General features: G+C 36.5%; 1 long non-coding RNA gene across 1 annotated transcript; it reads right to left on the bottom strand.

Annotated features, from left to right (window-relative positions):
• Positions 1–1,136: 1,136 nt before the first annotated feature.
• LOC308189927 lies at positions 1,137–14,141 on the bottom strand. The gene is made up of 4 exons (XR_013946735.1): positions 13,207–14,141; positions 10,614–10,687; positions 4,720–4,823; positions 1,137–2,529 (listed from the first exon to the last, which is right to left on the bottom strand). It is a non-coding gene; the product is annotated as an uncharacterized lncRNA (long non-coding RNA).
• Positions 14,142–19,062: the final 4,921 nt, after the last annotated feature.

Genomic DNA, 19,062 nt, shown 5'->3' with positions numbered 1-19,062 from the left:
TTATACATGGGTGGCATATGCTTTGAGAAAAGGACAGAAGGACGTGAGGAAGGAAGGACACGAGGCTGTAATTTCAGAATCACTTTAAACCTACCTGAGTGGTGACAAATAGAAAAGTACCAGCTGTCTCACTTCTGATTTTCCCAGTTTCCTCCTTCCTCCTCCTTCCCTTGTCATATACATATGTCAGATAAAAGAACAGATTCAGCTGACCAAATCCAGTACCCTTTTCTGCCAAAGCAGCTTTTTCAACTTCATGAACATCAGCACTAAAAGAAGAAAAGTGATAGAAATGTCAAAACTACCTTTTTGCATCCTGGTCAAATTTAGATCTACTTTAACCAATCAGGAGACTTCAGTTTTACAGCAGAAATCTTAGAAATGTTGGTGGTTTTCCTCCAACTGAATTAGTTTAAAATTGTTTGTGTTTACTGAGACTATGGTATAACAAGCATTGCATACATATCACAAAAGATGTATGAGCATCTACCCATTTACAAACCTACCTATTCACATTAATTCAGATAAATAAAATGTAATTTGGCCCATGATGAGTCTAATTGACATTCTTTAGAATTATGTATGTAACTAAGCTAAAAATAATTGGAAGGAAAACAGGGAACCATGCAGTTGAAATAGTTTAAATAGCGAGATATCTATCTTGAGTAAATGTTTCAATATGGAATCCACAGCAGAGCTCTCACTCAGAATATTTCAAGTGGAAGCACAAAAAAATGGCAGACACACCAAAATCTTCCAATGTGTTTATGAAGTGAATCTGGAAGACCTAAGGATACTTTTTCTCTTTTCAGTCTTAGCTTCCAGAAACAGAGCTAAACAGGAATTGTTCTCATTAAAGCAAATAAAACTTTGATGTGAAAAACATTAACTCTGTTTTTTATTGCTTATGAAAAAAATCCAAATAAATAAATTGTTAACAAATGTAACAATATAACTAAAGTAGTGAAACACTTTCTTAGATTTAGTATAAAAATATTTATATATATTTATATATAATATATATTTAGTATAAAAATATTTTCCAGTGAAAAATTACAGCCAAGTGTAAAAATAGTGCCAAATAATTCATTAATATAAGACCTAGAAAAAAGCACTGCATAGAAAAACCTAGAATAAAAGTTCAAGTGAACTTCTTCCTAAAAGTATAAGTTAATATGAAGTCTTTAATACCATTCTAGCTTTGGCAGCAGTCAAATACTTTCAATATTTGACATTTATGTCAAAAGAAAGTAAATTATTTTTGCTATTGGTTGGTCCATTCTTGTCAAAATCCAACTAACTTTCCATTTTTCTTCATTTTGGGAACATCATTCCTGCAGTTGTCAAGTAAAGATACAGCTAAATGGAAAGAATGAGGTTATTGGAGCACAAAGCACAAAGTGTTTTAAAATAAATAAATAAATAAATTTCAACTTTTATACATTCACTGAAAGTTACATAACATTAAAGAGAACCTGATAGAAAGTAATTGTCTTCAAGATAAGTAATTAGGAGTTTTGATTGAAATCTTTGCTAAAATAAATCAATAATTAAAACAATAACAAACTAACAATGAATCAAAACCAATGGGCATTTTCTTGACTTGCTAGAAATGGATTATGTATTGCCTAATAAATTGACCTCTCTCTTGAGTTGACCAAAAGAACTATGTTAGGAAAAAAATAGACCCATTTGTGTTTTCTTTTACTCACTTCAAATAGAGCTACCAGTGCTACCATTAAAAACTTGCTAGAAAACAATACTCTGCTAGCACAGCTAGAGCCAATTCTGTGAATGAAGACACAGTAAGATCTAAACCTTACAACTGACATGTACCTGGAGTCTCCTGAAGGAAAATTATTACTAAAAATATGTACTAAATGCATTACTACAGAATGTTCTCTACTATTAAAAAAAAGCTAAAAATAAGCCATATATAAAGATTGTTCTTCAGTAGCACGAAAGACATAGTATACTGGAAACTATTTTCAGCTTGTAATTGCCACCCCGTTGGAAGCTTCCACAAGCACTTATTCAGAACATGTTAGCTAGTGTAAATACATACAAAAACAGATGACTTCACTTTTTCATTGCTATTAACTAGACTCTTTTCACAAACAGTTAAAAAAAAAAGATATAGTTTTTATTAAAAATATACTTATTCCATGAACCAGAACACTTTTGCCTTTGAATGAGGTAATCTGACAAACTGCTTTTGACTTCTTTAAAATTCCTCTGCCCAGTGACAGTGTTGCTTTGAAATGTAGCCGATATATGCTGTTTCTTCTCTTGTACAATTTAGAAGTAGAAACTTCACAATAGTTTATGATTTGAAAAACTGTGATAAGAATCTCAAGATAATTTTGTGAAGGAAAATTATTAGAGTCAATGTCGGCATATGTTACACAAATTTAAAATAATTTGTAATGATAGGTATATGCCAAATACTTCCTTTAAATTTCCCATATACTTCAGTCACAGCATCAGTGTTCGGTGTATTCCATCCTGGAACAGCAACCTCACTCTGAACTAAAAGGAAAGCAAGAAGTTACTATATTCAGCAACTGAGAACTGTGAAATGGCCAGTTTCCATATGATGATAATATCACATAGCAAGAAATTTTTCTTGGCCTTTGGCAGGAAAGAACAGATGTGAAACTCTATGTTTTGGACACATATCAATATTCAGTTACTGAATACCAAAGTGAGAACAAAGAGGAGAACTTCAGAAGGAGTAGCTGGATATTTAAAAGAAAGGACTACATTGCACCCACCAGTGTGTAGCAGTTTGGGCAAATTTCTTTGCTGAACAAGGCAGAACCAAGAACTCCAAATAGTTTGTCCCATTCTAAGTGGTGTTTAGTGCTATTTAGCTGGCAACCAGCAACATCTCCAGGATGTAAAAAGGACATTATAAACCAATGTTTTCATTTACAAATATGTAGTTATGCATTTATTTGACTAAACATTATGGCTAGAGCAACATTAAAACCATATGCTTACAAAACTGTGTGTATCTAACACAATGGGATTACTATCTGTCACCACAGCTATTAAAATATCTCTGCAATAATAAATAATGAACTACTTCAGTCCCTTCATGCTTATATATGGTACAGTCAAGAACTGAGAATGCTTGACAGTGACTCCTCTAAACTGTGCAAATAATAATAATTAAAAAGAAAAAAAAAGGAGAATAATTTAACTGTTGCCCTATAAGACGAGGATATGAATTCTTCTCCATATTTTTAGCATGTAATTTACATAGTTCACATATGTATTTACTTTCAGAAGTTTATTAACTGTTTCTCCCCTCTGTTATTTATGAAAGAAACAGAAGTTTAAGAGAACAAGGAATCAATCAACCTCCAAGTCCCTCCCAACCAAGTGGGGGTTGGGGGGAAATACTTCCCTAGATCATCAATATTCCCTTGATGGTCTACAAGAACCTTGCTTTGAAGAAACCTTAAAATTCTTCCTTGTTCACTTCATGAAGATTCTGAATGCAAGAAAGATGAGGGGAAAAAAAAAAAAAAAACCAACAAAAAAAAAACACTGGCCTAAAGAAAAGGGTCTACTTTATTTATTTTAATTTTTATCCAAAGAGCACTGGGACATCTTCAGGCCTAAATTCATGTTTGTAATCACATTGTACTGTTGCAATTCAAACCTATGACTAGAAGTCAAGGAGACAAAGACGTACCTATTCTAAAATTAAAATAAGCAAATCTAAGTAAGTTTAGGATAAAATCTAGCAATAGGGCCCAAATAAAGGATACCCCCAAATATGCTTTTGCAGCTCAGCAACAGAAAAAGGGATACCAGGTTAGTATGGAATCCGTATGAGTGGTTAGAAAGTGAGCTCCAACAATTTTGTTTAAAAACTACAATACCTCACTGTGGAAACATAAATACGCTATGCTGGCTTTCCCAGTTTCCCCTACAAGCAATGTCTCTCAGTTAAATATCTCTCAAGATGCATCGCAAAGACTCCTCAGGAAGAGTTCAGTGTATGGTATACATCCTGACTCACACTGTCTAACAGAAGGCATAGTTCCAGCAGAAAGTTAGTCCAGGAAATAAAAAAAAATATATATATTTTTTTAAATGAAACATTGTTGTTTTATTTCTCTTTGGATGCTGAATTCTCTTTGCCACTAGATGTTATGGATATTAAAAATTGGGACAGATTCAAAAATCTGTTAGACAAACTCCTGAGAGCTATGAAATATAGACATCAAAACAGAACTGAGTTAAAAATTCTTCAAAACTGAGATATATATTCAGGGAAAGTACACTTACACAATTGCTTTATAAAATTCATTTTTAGATGTATATTCCTGGTCCCAGTCACTGGGCTAGAAAGACATTAGAACTAACCCAGGCCAACCACTTTTACATTAATTCACAGGAAATTATACCAGTTTCTGGTAAATCAATTTTATAAAGAATAACTCAATTTTTCATCAGAACACAAGGGGAAAAATACTTGATGACTAGAAGTCCATGATGACTAGAAAAAAGTCAAATACTACACCTATCTTCAGAACAATAAACCTGGGGGATCTGGGGTGCTACAGGCCACTGACCAGCTCCACTTCAGTCTCTCAGAAAATTGTAGAACAAGCAAACATGGAATCCATTCAAAGGCAAATGGAAGACAAGATGGCAGGGAACAGTTGTCACAGATTTACAAAGGGTAAGTTGTATCTAACCAACCTGTCTTCCTCGATGAAGTGACTGGGTCTGCAGAACAGTGGAAAGCAATGGATGTCTTTTATCCTGATGTCAGCAAGACTTCTAGCACAGTCTATCACAGCATCCTGGTAGACACATCCCAAAGAAATGGACCAAAAAGGATGAATACATAAAGACTGGAAATATAGGTTTCCAAAATATCATTATGAAGAGGCAACTGAGTGAGAAATCAGTTGTGGCCTTCAGCTACCCAATGGGCTGTTAGACAGTTACCTTCTTATAATTCCTCATCAGATGGACACAGCAATTGGACAAGAGGTGATGAGCACACATTACAGCAAGGAAAACTTCAACTAGATATAAGCCAAACAAATTTTCACAGTGTGTGGCATAGTAGTAGATTAAGGTTCCCAGGAAGGTTATGGAAAATTCAGCCTTGGAGATTTTCTGAAGAACAGGGTAGGTGAGAAGTCATCCTTTTTTCAAAGGATTGATCAATTTTTAAAGTTTCCCTGATTTGAAGTGGAAGTTGGAGTAGACCTTTAGACACTCATTCTATGACTTGCAAAATGTAAGACATGCAGTTCCTAACTCTTCAAATGAAAGAAAGTTCTACAAGTCCTTTGGTCCACAATTTTGTTAATGCTATCATCAAGTTGTTTTTAAACAACTGACTTGCTTCCGTAGTTTATTCCACACTCAAATAAAAGCAACAATTAGGAACCTCTTCTTAGTGGTCAACCTAAATGCAGCCTTAACATCCTGCATGGAAGCCAAGCAAAACAAAGAATACTACCACTTCCATATTTTTAGAAATGTGTTGATCCCTAAACTATAATTTCACAAATCTAATGCCTTCAGTACTTTATTCAGGCATCATTTATAAATACATTCATTTTCTATGACCACATGCTACACAATTTTATCAGTGATTAAAATCTTAAGGTTATTTCATGAGAATAAATATATAAGTGGCACCATGTTTTATACAACACTTTCCTGTGTCCTCACTTTTCAGCTATATTTGTTGGTACTACTATCATCCATTAAAGGGTCTAAGTTTTTTGTTTCTTTGTTTTTAATCTGTGAATTATGAATTATTATGCCACAGGTGCAATCGCCTATATTTTTCCACACTGAATCTCATTGATTTCCTGCTCATACTTCAGATCTCTCAAGGCTCCTATTAATTCTGTTCCCATCAATGTTTATCTTGTCATTCTCTGTTTCATATAACTGGCAAATTCATTTACTTATTTCATTAAGTTCATTTCATATTACTTCTATATCCTTAACAAGGATTTATTTTATTTTAATTTAATTTACAAGCAACCACTCCCATGGAAGAAGCTGTTTTTTAAACATATGGGGAACATTATTTTAGGTGACCTTGACTGTTCTTGCAGCCTATGATCTGGTGGCATGACACACAGACTTGGATTTAATATCTTTTTACAGAGCATTGCATTTAATTCTGGATATTAGACTGAGACAGTGCATGCCTAACCTGAGATTTTTTTTTTTTTCGATAGACCAAATACCTGCTCAGTAGGATTCCATTCCAAAGGCCTTTTGCTTGAAAGACATACCTTCTTTCAAAGTCTCTCATAAGTATTTTACATCAGAATCCTTCCACTTTGAGTCAGAACAGCTTGCTTAAACCTCCTAATCCCTGGCTGGTCAGAAGCCCTCAGGCCTCTCCCGCAACTCATACTCCCGATAACTGATCCACTTTTAAGACAAAACACTTGATCCCCAGTCAGGCTGGGTATCTTTCCCCTAAAAGGGTCAACGATTCTGTAACAAACACTAAACGATCTTAAATAGAGATAAAGAGAAACTTAAGAGATAATACATCTCTCGTTTTCAATTTCTCATTTTCAATTTCTCATTTTTCATCTCTCGTTTCAATTTCATTTTCGTTTCGTTTTCAATAACTGTACATCAATTGCATAGATTAAGTGCAACAAGATATAATACAAGATGACTGAAGGACTCCACAGCAAACTGGAACACAACATAATATGATGGTGAGAATCATTTCTTCACAAAAATAATGTTTGGGAAGATATAAATGGTCTCCTAGCTGCAAATGTTTCAAGTTTGTTACCTACTGCTGTTTTCTGAGCATGATAAATAGCTTGTTGTGCACAGGATGGAGATATAATTCCACTTCCCATGGCAAAATGCAGGCATTCTTATCCTTCTAGCATATATCTGGCCTCCACACATTGCTGTTTTCAATACCCACTAAATCCTAAGAGGGATGAGCTAAGAGCATTCTAGGTAAACAAGCAGATACAATTCTTTCCCAAAGGGACAATAAAGGAAATTATTGCAAAGCATCTTTAGTTCCAGTGACTTGCTGTATGCTAACAATCTTTTAATTCCCTCTCACACCTTCTTGCTTTCAATACCACATTAAAATCTTTCATTTGGATCAGTTAAAGACATTCAACAGAGGAGATCTGTTAAAATGGAATGAAGCAGAATATCAGAATACCCCAAACTGGAAGGGACCCACAAGGATAGAGTCCAATTCCTGGCTCCACACGGGACCACCCTAAAAACAAAACATATGTCTGAGAGCCTTGTCCAAACACTTGTTGAACTCTAGCTGGCTCGGTGCCGTGACTGCTTCCCTAGGGAGCCTACAGAATAACAGAAGAGACATAGAATAGAATCTGCCTATAGAATAAAAGAAGGACATCTATCTAAAGGAAAAGAAAGAATATGCTTTGTTTTTCTTTATAGAGAAAATGAACCATGCTCAACACAAATAAACTATTAAAAAAGCAGGGCAGAAAAGTGTAATTATTCATGGAGATGCACTGGGTTTATGTGGCAAGGGCTTCACAGCAGGAGGGCTGCAGGGGTGGCCTCTGTGAGCAGAGCCCAGCAGCTGTCCCATGTCAGATCGGAGCCAGCTCCAGCCAGCTCCAAAGGGACCCACTGTTGGCCAGAGCCAAGCCAGTGAGGGATGCTCGTTGGGCCACTGGGAGAGCAGATTTAAGGAAGGGAAGAAGAACTGCTGCACAACAGCAGCTGGTAGAGAAAGGAGTGAGAAGCAGCCCTGCAGACCCCATAGCCAGTGCAGAAGGAGGGCAGGAGGTGCTCCAGGCCCCTGAGCTGAAGTTCCCCTGCAGCCTGTGGAGAGGCCCCTGGTGGAGCAGGCTGTCCCCCTGCAGCCCATGGGTCCCACACGGAGCAGATCTCCACGCTGCAGCCCGTGGAGGAGCCCCCGGTGGAGCAGGTGGAGGTGGCCTGGAGGAGGCTGCGGCCCATGGAGAGCCCCCGCAGGAGCAGGCCCCGGGCCGGAGCTGCAGCCCGTGGAGAGGAGCCCACGCAGGAGCAGGGGGTCTGGGGGGAGCTGCCGCCTGTGGGGGATCCGTGCTGGAGCAGTTTGCTCCTGACGGAGGGACCCCATGGTATGGATCCATGTTTGAAGCAGTTCTTGAAGAGCTGCTACCTGTGGGAAGCCCACACAGGATCAGTTCGGGAAGGACGGCATCCCGTGGGAGGGACCCCGCATGGAGCAGGGGCCATGAAGTGAGCCAGGAGTGACCGTGAAGGAAAGGTGGAGACGAAGAGTTAGGGACTGACCTCAGTCCCATTCTGGTCCTCTGCACCTCTTGGGGGGAGGATGTAGAAGAGGGTGGATGGGGGGCAGGTGTTTGTAGTTAGCTTTTAGTTTCTCACTGTTCTAGTCTGCTAGTGATAGGCAATAAACTACATTAATCTCCCTATGCTGAGTCTGTTTTGCCTGTTATGATAATTGTAGAGCAATCTCCATCTCTCAGTCCTTATCTCAACCCTTAAGTCCTTTTCCGTCATATTTTCTCCCCCTCTTCCTTTGAGGAGGGGGAGGGCAGTTGTGGTGAGTTTATCTGTCCAGTAAGGTAACACCACCACACGTTCCAGGTATTTGCTAAATTTTAAGTTCTATAATTGAAACCAAAGCAAGTATCCAGTGGTGACAATATAACTTCAAAACAAATAGGAGATAAGCAAATTAAATTCTTCCAAACATTTTCAGAAGAAGCAAAGTTGAATTGATCTAATTAGTTTGATACAGTATCAGAAGTAGACAAGGTGTTAAACCTATAACAGCACCTTCATGCTTTTTAATCAGGGACTAATCTCTAGCTACAAGTCATGGAGTATCACACTGAGGCTCTGAGGCATACAGAGTATCTAAAATGAAGTCTAACCAGAGTTTGCCTGTATAAATCTGAGAAAATTAAGTTTCTTCTCATCCGACATGTCTTAGAGATCTTCTAAAAATGCTATCTTTACTGATAAAAAACCAAATAGCTACTAGTATCTTTTTTTGTGGAAGTGCTGCCACTTTCCCAGAGCGACACATCTCAGCGTTTGCATTCTGCAGTCACTGCCATGGGGAATTCACAACCTACTCAACAGTGCTGCAGAATTCCCCATCTGCACACACGCTAAGAGGGCTCAGCAGCTCCCTTCTTGGCAATATAAACCACGTTTATCTGCAAGACCAAGGCAAGGGGAGCCTTTTGACCAAATGCCCAGAAATCTAAGCAGTTGCTCAGTGTGCAAGTTCTGTACACTTTGAAAGACTGTTTCAAAGGAAATCTCAGCTTGAAAGAAGAGTTTAAGTCACATCTTTCATTTGCAAGATGAAGCCATAATAATTAGGCTTTATTCCAAAGCATTTGCTTTCTCACAGATTTGTTTGCATCTATAATGAAAATCCAGCATTTTTTGGCATAGTTGAAGGAATTGCAAAGATAACTAATTTAGATTAAAACTAACAAAACCATTACCCTCCTAAAAAAAAAAAAAAAAAAAAAACTATAACTATACATCAAGGGAAAGAAAGAAAATCTCGTAATAAAAAGAGCCTATTTATTCTATTTATTGAAATAATTTCCTTCTAGCCTACTAAGCTAAAACTACACATGTAATAAAAATCAGCACTGTTACAGAAGACAATGTAAATCATAGCACAGCTAGCTGCAAAGGCCAGTGTGGACTATATGTCAACTCTTTTGGTGTCTCACTAAAAACTGCTTTCTAAATATAATAAATATTTCATCAACAAGCTAGTCTTGTAGTGTTAATTCCAGCTTCTCAAATCATGAAATTTAAAAGCATTGGTATAAGAGCATACTACTGATTCAGGTCCTCAGTTTGTTTTTCTTCTCCTTTCTAAAGCTAGAGGCCATTTGCAATACCCAAATTTAAAAACTGTACAGGAGACAGGGAAGATGTATATAAGGATACCCTGAGCTGGGATTTTCTTTTGACCCATTTGCTAGGGTGGCCTTGCTGAGTACATGCAATTGAAGGGTGACAAGCTTCATATTTTGTAAAGCAAGCTCTTAAATCACAATCATATCCAAGATGCTATGTCAAATCCTGGCAGTGAATATATAAATGTCTTATATAGTGGTATAAAATGGACTTTTAACCAACAGTGAACTGAATCATTCCTACACTCAGCACAAAGGAAAATAAAAATGTACCCATTGGCATTCATTCCCACAGCTCCCCTAAGTCACAGCATTTTTGAATATTCATCTTTTTTCTAAAGTTATTCCCACTATGTTTTTGGTTGGCTAATTTGCTAGTGCAAAATATTGCAAGAAAACTCAGGGTATTATTTTCTAAGTAAAGCAAAAATTAAAGCAAAGCTGGGGAAAGGGAGAGAAGAAAGTCTACTAAATTATAATAGTAATTAGGGATCAAGGATCATTTTTTCAGAAAAAAAAAAAGTAGAAGAAAAGATAAATCTCTGTGGATTTTGCTGACATCCTCTCAGGGAGTATATGGTTGCTATCCTTAGTGAAAACTACTTTTGCTTATTGAAAAAAAAAGTCTTTATTTTGAGTTTACTCCATATACAGTATATGAAAACAGATCAGGTTTTGTGGGTAGCTTACCATTTTTCTGTCAGTCTCTCTTTGTTCTGCAGAAACCCACCTGTGACTGGCCACCTCCTCCTCCTTTCCTACACCTGGCAGACAGGAAGGATGTAAACAACAAAATGAGGTTGTTAGTGCCGTGTTAGTGGTAGTTAATGCCACTGCTTTATCAGATACATGTCAGTATGTTCACATTACAGAGCATAAGATCTCTGAAAGGCATTTCCACTCTGTGAAATGAGATTACATTAAGGAAGTTCAAAGGTGAAAGTGTCTTGGTAAATAACTTTATGTTGGAAAAATGCGTTCCAAGGCTTGTACATGGCCTACTACACTCTCAATAGCATTTTTCCTATCTACAGTCTCATTATAGATTATGTAAAAAGTCGTTCTCACATAGGTTTTGCTTTAATAGGCAAGCACAAAAAATGATTGTGCAAGATTTTCTTTTTAAATAGAACTGTACTCAATATCTTATTTATTTTTTTTTTTAATTTAATTTTCAGATCTTTTTATAAAAAGAAAACAGAAATGTAGCTTACTGCTTTTCTCTGCATTTTTTTCTTGGCAGGGTGCAGGTTGAAATGGATTCAAAGGATAACTCAATATGAGAACATTAACCAGGAGAAAAAATAACCACACAAGTTAACCATAAATAGTTTTATGCTGGTTTAACTCCCTAAACTGACATATTGTGGGATCAGACAAGAATCTGTATTGGCACAACAGCTGTAGTAGGAGGGCAGTTAGGGGTGGACTGCCTCATTCTGAAGTCACAAAGGGTATCACTGGCTTGGCTGCATCACAAAACCTCACCTTGTAGGCATGTCTACGCTATGCAGGGTAAGGAAGCTTAGAAGGAAGCCCATAAGTCATTTCCCCAGATTGATAAAACTGCAGAGAAGATGGGGTCTGGTGTCTCGTAAGACTTGCCATGACCAAGTTGTGGCCAGACCTGGGAGCTTAAATGCATTTCTAGCTTCACCAGCCTAGAAACAATAACAGTAAAATTTGCTCTTCGTCCTCTCTGTGTCTCACAACAAATCCCAGCCTTATGTCAGGAACCCAGCTAACCTGTAGAATTTAGTATAGCTTAATTTCACAAAAACATACTCTTTAAAATGTAATAAGCTGTGGAAATAATAAGCTCTATGTTACAATACAGACTTTTCGTCTGTAGACACTATCTTTACAAGGTAATTCAATACATAATGCCTTAATAAATTGAAATATATATATATACAGAATAGACTGAATGAGTGACTTTTTCAGCATCCCCCAGCAAATCTCTCAGTGTCTTAGATAAGTTTCTGGTGCATGTTTACCAAGTCCCAGTCCAGAGCTTTATCAAGAAAGCACACTCGCCTATAGAAAGATAGAAAATTAAAGCTCACATCAAGAAACATGTTCCCTAGGCCTAAATCGTCACAGTGTTGGTGGAGGCTGGAGGATTTTATGTTTTCCAGTTTCTCCTCTGGCATTACTTATTCTGTTTGTATATGATTTCTCCTGTCCAGATAATCAACCAATTTTCTGCATTAAGCCCTTAGTAAGAAGAAGCTTCCTTCTGCTCCTGTAGCTTTAGAAAGAAGTTGTATTCTGCTCCTGTAGATTTATTATTAGTGTACACTGGACATCAGTAAAGTGATGACAGAGGGTGCTAAAATGAGGCCAAGACTTGTAACTATCATTACAACAAGATCGCAGTCCCTTCACATGGGAGGTGGGGTGAGGAGAAACATAGATCTTCAGGAGCTTATTGAGTTGGTTTCATGAATGGTGATAATTACACCTACAGCCACAGAAATTCTACAAGTTACTCAAAGGAACTCGTACATTATTTTTCTTCTTGTAAAGCAATTATTTTGCACCACCCCCTCTCCCCCCACACTCCCAAATGCTATCACCCAAGTAAACACTACTGATGAAATAAAAGGATCCTCTTCCTTTGCCTTCAGTAAAAGAAAATGGAGAATAAATGGTACTTAACCCCATCATAATAAGGATACAGGCATTACCTTGCTACTACTAGTGGAACTGTGGTATCTTCTACTGATCTTTCTGTACTCAAAGCAAACGTGTCTTCTGCAGCTTTCCAAGAGTTGTTTTAATTTCAAAACTGAAGGAATAGCTATGTCCTGAGGCATTTTTCTCTAATACCTTTCATTTAACAACTGGCATTACCCAGATAACAAAAATGTTTATGTAAATACTAACATTTTCTTTCCCAGTCTTAGATAAGTAAGAGAAAAACAAAAAATACATATAAGAAAATTCTTAATAGTAAATAGCATTTAAGAGCCTCATCTCTTCAATTTTTCTTTATTACAGAAACATATACTATATGAAAGCTTGACTGGAATTTACTTTCTCTGCTTCTTCAATGAAAACAGACAACATGCATAAAAAAAATTATGGAAGAACACTTTTTTCCTTTTTTTTTCTTTTTTTCTTTTTACCTTTTTTTTTTTTGAATACAAAGCTTTAATCGCATCATGTTACAGCTCTTCCCTAAAATGTCACTCACCAGTGACTGCTATGATATCTGAATACAGAATTAACAATCTATATACAAGATAAATTTCTTGCTTGATGAGGCCATGCTTCTCACCTGTCTTTCAAAGGGACCCACTGTAAAGCAACTTTCCAGTTTAATTGGATTAGCCTTCAAAAATCTCACACAACATATCCTTTTTATCCCTTCTGTTTCACCAGCAAATCAAAAGGTAAGAAGACTCGTTTTAAAGAGGAAACCTCTCACAAAGATATAGAGGCTAAAAAAAATATAAAAAAAATAAAGTGACTGAGTGGCCCAGTAAAAGGAATCACTGACAATGAACTCGTTACCACTAGAAGACTGGATTTACTGAATCATTTTACCCAGTATTTAACAAATACAGAGATTGATATATCCAACAGATTACAGATGCATATTCCTAGGGAAAATGTGAAATGTCAAAGCTTTACCACTTCACCAGAGCAGATAATTAAATAATTAGAACAATTAAACATTGACAGAGCACCAGCGACCCCCAGGTGAATTACAGTCCTGAATTATGAAAACATTAGCAAAGGAAACGGTAAACCTTTGGCGTATATAGAGGACAGATTAAAGGCAGTTGTAGGATTGTTTTTGTGATGTGTGCACTTGTTGTCCAGATGTGCTCAGCAGTCCACAACTTTTTGTTGCCAAACTGCTTATTTAGATGCCTGGGGGGAACACATCTAGGTGCATTTTCTCTCTGAAAAGCCACTGAATTAGGAAGTGGGGAATATATAGTCATCAATTCTCTCACTTACACCGCATGAAGAAAATGAAATAGTATGACTGCCCTAAAAGATTTGTGCCCATCCGAGTAAAAAATTTCAGGCTCCAAGGAAAGATGATGTTCAAAAGGCCCTCTGAAAGAAGTGTATATAGGGCATCAACAGCAAAATTATGCCAGAGGCTTTTAACCTTCATAACGTCCTATGTCAAGGATTGTTTGCACTTTAGTAACTGCCCTGACTATGATCCGTGTAGAAATACCCTATTTGCTAAACAAGGAGCACGAGCAGTATAGTTGTAGCATTGACTTCAGGATAAGCTTCCTCTCTTATTATTATTATTAGAACAGGCTCACTTTACTTATTTTTCCACACCATGGAGAATGGTTACAATATGGACTGCCTGCTATGACGAAGCAGCTCCAGATAGAATGAGTTTGCCCTGGGGAATGGACAAGTTGTCTGGATGGCCTGCAGGGACAGCAGTACAGATGCAGGCTCAGAGGTACAGCAGAGATGGGTAACCCATTAAATTCCTGGGAATTGTCACCAGTGACATCCATGACTACCACATCTGGTGCAAACAAGAGAATGGAAGCATTTTATAAGCTAAGTGGAAAATTGTTTAAAAATAGAGAGCAGGGAAAACGTTATATGAATAATCTATGAATACTCAGTAAAAAGTCAATACAAAAATGTTCATGTACATCTTAAAATGGTCACGTTTCTTAAAAGCACATTTAATATTCTGAAATAGTAAGACTTCATTTTGTTGTTCTTACAAAAGGTCAAGAGAAAAGAAGATTAATCAAGTATTTGTTCCTACAATTGATTAAACTATTTTCATAATAAAAAGATAGTAAGAAGACACTATATCCAATAAATTAAATACGACATGCTGTTGAAAACCAAATTACAATCTCTGACATAAAATATAAAATCCATATTTAAAGCACAGACTCAAATCTGAATTTGCAGAATTTTACAACTTCAATCCAGACCACTGAATATATTTCTGATTTAACATAAGTGGCCTCATTAAAAATAAATAAATCTGAATTATCTGATGACATAAAATGGTTAAAACATATCAAATGATATACAGTAAGGAATACAATTTTCAGAATGATTTCTATAGATTAAACATGTGGGTGGCTCAGTAGCTCTCAGAGTTCAGAGCAGAGAACAGAGTAACACTGATGTAATGAAGAGAAGCAGGTGGATGGTTCCAGTTATATGAGAACATCTCCTACTTCATCAGGCAGGGCTGCTAAAAATGATTCATTCTGTGCTACATCATTTTACGTGCCATGGCCATTTAGTAAGTTTGCCATCCCACTTGTCAAAGCCATGCACATATTTGGAGGAGGTGGTAAAGAAAATGATCTTTTGATTATGCTCCAGCACCTTTTGCTTTCATTTAAAAAATATGACTTTGAAAACTAGGAAGAACAGGGAAACTTAACAGGAAAAGGTGCCTAAAAAAGAAGTCATATAAATAGAGGGGGAAAACATGAAATTAAAATATGAAATGTGCCATTGGGGAAAGTAGACTGTGGAAATGTGGAAAAAAATTCAAAGAAGGAAATTCTGAAAAGCAGCATTACTGAGAACATTCATCTTATGCTAATATTTGAGGCCTTAATTAATACTTAGGTTACACAGCTGCATTAATACCCTAGTGAAAGTTCCTCTAAAGGTTTCAACTGTATAAGAGCATCCCTTCTGCATCCATTCCTTGGGAACAGCTAGAATAAATAAAAAAGAAGATGTCCCCCACCCCACCACCAATGCAAACACAGCATCTATGCAGCTCCTGAAGTGATAGTTTCCTCACTGTAAAATACCACCAAATCAATTAATACCATTATTTCATTTAGTATAGTAACCTAGAAACAGGAATCTTCGAATAGTCATACTACTACTTTACTAACATTTAACATTAATGCTTCCACACAGATCATTAGTTTAACAGGAAGTGGAAAATAGATGGAAAGCAAAAAACAGCAATTCATAGCTCCACGAAAGACCTTTCTGAACTTGCAATGACCACTGACAGTACTGAAATACAGCCCATTTACAACTGAACTGACCGTACTTTGCCTCTTACTAAAACTCTCATGATATTTAAACACGTACTGAAATTGATTTTCACTGAACAAGGAACCCAAACACGTTTAATTCTGAGCATATGCTCTGCTAAAGGCAGAAGAACTAAAGCCCATGTCCTATGTAGTAAAGGAGGTTAAGGAGAGTTAAGTGTTTTTCTAGATCATTATCTTCCAACATGCATATCTGCTCAATGACTTACGAATATATGAGTTCGATTAGTACTTTTCAGATCTGGTCTGTGTTGCTATCAAGGTTATCTGAAGTTTGATGCATAAGGCTAGCAATACTTTCTTTTGGAATAACTGCAACCACTACTTTTCTGAAAATATTTTTATCCATTAATATTTTGCTGTCTTACAAACTAAGCAGAAAGAATAGAATACACATGCTTTTTAATTGTAGCTGAGAACAAAAAACATAGCTAATGTCTAGAGACAATGCCTAGTGATAGTTGGAAATTAAATGGAAACCTAGGGATTTAATCCAGCCCATTTGGCAGCTACTGCATAGCATGATGCATTGAGTATGGGCTAGGTGAATGAACAAGAGCACTAAACACTATCCATTTAATGAGTCACATGAAAATCTGCCTCCTAATTCATAGGTAACTCTTTACACACCACAACAATCAAAGAATCAGTGTTTTCCTTGGCATTTCAATTTGATGGGGGCAGGAGGGAAAGGGAGGACAGAGAGAAACAAAGGAATTATAGTAAACAGAGCATAAAGTTCATCTAAAAACATCACTGCCAACACTTAAAGTTATAAAGAAGATACTTATTTACCAGTTCAAAATTTATGCGAATACTGTTTCCTGCATTTGCAGCTTTGATGAACCTACAGTCAGTGGCTAAAGATTAGCAGCAATCAGTACAATCCTTTAGCAAAGAGCAAGTCCTCTATTCGTCATGGCAAGAAAGTCATGTCATTGCTTCTTGGAACAATATTTAGTGATAGTACATGGAGTCCTTTCCTGTAAGAATACTAGCAATGCAATAAATGTGTGGAAATACACACTCCCTCTTCATCACAATCCCACTAAACCAAATAGGAAGAAAAAACAATACATGCGTCATTTAATTGCCAAATAGACCAAAAGAACATTCTTAGTTTTGCTTTCATCTTCTTTTACAAAATACTGTTTAATGCATGAGAGCTACTTCTCAGTGCTTTAAAAGTCAAAATGTAACCTCTTTCTGTGTGCGTGCATATGATTGCAGTGTGCTTAATTTTGGCATTTGAGGACCCCTCACACCTATTGCAGCCAATTAAATTCAAATCATCAGGCCGGTTTTACAGATGCATCTAAATTTAGGCACAAATAACAAGATAAAAAAATTAATACTCAATCTAAAGCATGTGTTTGCTTCTTCACACTCGCTTGCCTCCTGTTTTTTTTCCAGCTCTGTTGATTTACAGGTTCTAGAAACATTTTACATAAATCAACTAATTTGAGTTATTTACCTAAGATGAGTCTTTATAGAAATCTCCCTTTTGAGGATTAATTTGAACACCCTGAAAGCTCATATAAAGCTTCCTAGGAAGGGTCCTGTATTGCTGGCTTGCAATTATTTCAGAAAAATCGCATTATACCATTCATGTCTTCTCAACTTTCTGAAATATGTACTCTGTACTTAGTAAAAAATACGTAGAAATACAAAATTCTTTCTATAGTCCAAAAAGAAAGCTGACCATTTAAAATATTACTAGACTTTTTTTGTTTATCATACAATCATTAAGGTTATCTTTCATTTTGTTTTAAAAGACAATGCACATTTCATCCAGTTTGGAATTTACACTCTCCAGGTGAAATGGCACTTTCTATCATGAAACCAAATCATTTCTGCATATTAGAGCTTTCACCAAGGCAGATTTAAACTTCTGGAATTAACTCAGAAAAAAAAAAAAAAAAGAAAAAAATAACTACTGCAAACCTCACTGTTCTCTAAGTGCAAAGCACCTTTTTTGATGCATGACTTCCTGACAGAGGGAATCATGGTACTTGTTTTCTAAAGGACTTTTATCAAAATGAAACCAGCTACAAATAAAAGTTGCCTTCCATGAAGACAATGAGAAGAGTAAACAACAAAAGATAGATGCATTAGTAATACACTACCAGAAGGCTTTTACATACTCCAGAGGAATATATGGGGTATATGGGATTGGGAGTGCAGGGGGTGGGTGGGGAGGACTCAGGTAACTGCCCTATGTGTTAATCAGTAAAATCTTAATTAAAAGAGAAAGAAATGATGTCAAATTACCATCAAAATGGCAAGGTTTCCCAGGTTCTCCTTTAATGGAGACAACCATTTACAGCAGTAAATTCTCCTGCACAAAGCAAGTGTCTTTCTAATACTAGATGTAAAAAAGTAGACATTAAAAATTAGTATTACTAAACATGCACCCCAGAGAATATTAAAGAGAATGTAAAAATATTTTACCAGAAATGGTTTTATCAATTTCAGATTGTTATGCTCCTCCTTAATGAAAGACGAAACAAAACAATTATAAAACTGCAACCCTAGAAGGCTTGCAAAGAAAAATGTCTTTGTTTTTCCTTATTTAAGCACTTAATTCATTTCTCTTTCTGCTGCGAAGTCTCTAACATAAAATTAGTGGGCAGCTTTACCTTGGGGATAGCGGAGATCTATTCTCACCAAAACCTAATAACCCTTGATAAAATCTTTGAGACATTTCTCCCCTCACCTTAAGCAAGGATGGCATATGTGCTAGCGGGCCTGACAGCCCAGGACACAAGGACAAGAAGCATACTATGCCTGCTGAGTGGCCCTCAGAAGGGAGCTCCCTGGCTGTGCAGAAGTTCACAGAGTTGAGCATGTGACAACTCAGACTAAATACAAGTAGAGCAGCTTAGGAGAAAGTGAAAAGGCCCTTCACGAGGTGACAGATGACTTTTCTGCTTCCAGATAAATATTCTTATCTTGTTCACATTATTTTGGTAACGAATAATCTATACTGCTCTTACCTTATATCATCTTACCTTATATCATCATAATATTTAAAATTAAATCAATTAAAATTAAATTTAAATTTAAATTAAATTTAATTTAAAATTAAATTGATATCA

This window comes from Anser brachyrhynchus (genome assembly GCF_964034855.1).
Source record: "Anser brachyrhynchus genome assembly, chromosome: 2".
NCBI classification, from domain to species: Eukaryota; Metazoa; Chordata; class Aves; order Anseriformes; family Anatidae; genus Anser; species Anser brachyrhynchus.
The sequence above is the reverse complement of the archived record's forward strand: the minus strand, read 5'-3'. Positions and strand labels throughout refer to the sequence as shown.